The sequence below is a fragment of the Cyprinodon variegatus genome, unplaced genomic scaffold, assembly GCF_000732505.1.
Source record: "Cyprinodon variegatus isolate N-32 unplaced genomic scaffold, C_variegatus-1.0 Scaffold232, whole genome shotgun sequence".
NCBI classification, from domain to species: domain Eukaryota; kingdom Metazoa; phylum Chordata; class Actinopteri; order Cyprinodontiformes; family Cyprinodontidae; genus Cyprinodon; species Cyprinodon variegatus.
The window spans coordinates 1,088,229-1,090,028 of NW_015150685.1; positions in this window are offsets into that span (position 1 = coordinate 1,088,229).

Here is a 1,800-nt window from a genome sequence, read left to right on the forward strand (position 1 = left end):
GTTTGTGGACGCTACGTCGCTACTTGATCAAAGCAATAACGTCACTACTGGAAAGTTACTTGATAAATAAAGCAGCGAAGCTACGGTCAAGCTACTGGAAAATGTAGTTAAACTAATAGCTTCGCTACATGTAGCGGCGCTACTGCCCATCACTGTTTGATACGTTGCTTGAGCTGAAATAGAACCGTCCGCTCGCTTGCTGTTCCTCAAGGAGGCTCCACGAGCACAGGATGGATCATCAGAGTGGCAAATATGATAGAGACAAGTAGCCGTAGCGGGAAATGGCGATACAGGGCTCGAAGCAATAAAAATATCATTACATATTTTGCAAAGGTTTTTCTTGATATTTAAAAAATTTTTTTTTACTAAATTTGTTATTCTTAATATTTTCGGAAGTAACTGTAACTGAATTACATTTTTTCTCATTGTAACTGTAACAAATTACAGTTACTCTTTTTTTGTAATTAAATTACGTAACGTTGTTACATGTAATCCGTTACTCCCCAACACTGCATTTAAGAATACCACAGCAACCAAGTAGACAGTGAAATCAAAACTAAGAAAAAAGGTTTAATACAAATATTTTGATTTTAGTTGCATGTTCCTGAGATTTATCTAGATTAAGGGGAATTGAGATTTTAAATTCACTTATAAATTTAAAATTTAAAAACAAAGAAGGCTTGCATTAACTATTAGGATGGTCCACAACCTTAGCATTATTGGATTATACTTAAAAGTTTAAAAGTCTGCAGCTGTAAATGACCCCGTTGAAATCAGAAGCATTTTCAGAAGTGTGCTGATGGCTGCACAAATTGTTCAGGGCAAGTGCAAGGGACAATTAACTGTTTATTTGTTTGGGTACATGTTTATATTTGAGCTTGAATATTAAACTTGTACCTGTTAGAACAAGAGAAAATTGACATTAAATTTACAGTCAGCACCCACTTTTTGTGCTTAAGAATAAATACCACTAAAATACATGTAAATTATATTTCATGAACAATAAACAAAGATTAAAACAACTTAACAGCTGAAAGAAAATTATGTCTTCTGCCCTCTCTCCATGAACACAAATTCAGATTAGAATACAGTATAAGTGAAAAGTTCAATTATTTTTGTGACTCCATTCACTAAGTGAAACACATTACATGGATTATTTGCAAAAACCTTGATGTTTCTACGCCTTTATTTCATATAATTATACATATTATCTGGTTTTACAGTTTGTCAGCTTACAGGAAATTAAAACGTCACATTTAGAATGTAAATATTACATCAATAATAAAAAAAAACATTTCTTACACAAAAATGTAAGCTAAATGAAAAGTAGGCTCAATACCTGCTCAAAAGGTTCTTATTTTCAAAAGTTGATTTTTATATGACAATATAACAGAAGATCAGAACTTTCATTTTATTTTGCATCCATTTTCAATGTACTTCTTTATCAAGCATGCATAGCACATGAAAAAATGACAAGTAGTCATTAAAAACATTAAAGAAATCTTTAAAAGTTAAAGAAGATAAAGTATTTTCATAACATATTCTTAGTGTATTGCTCAAAAACATTAGATATTAAGACCAACACCATTTAAACTATAAATCAATTCTTAGAAAATTGCTAAATAAAATAGGAAAGTTTAAGACTTATTTCTTCAATTTTTGTGTGCATTACTTTATAAGTATATAATAATTATATAATATTATATATAATTTAAGTATTACAAATGTTTGTGTGAATACTGCAATACTGTCCCCCAGACATCCGCGGTTATATACCGTAAATTCTCTAATATAGGCCCG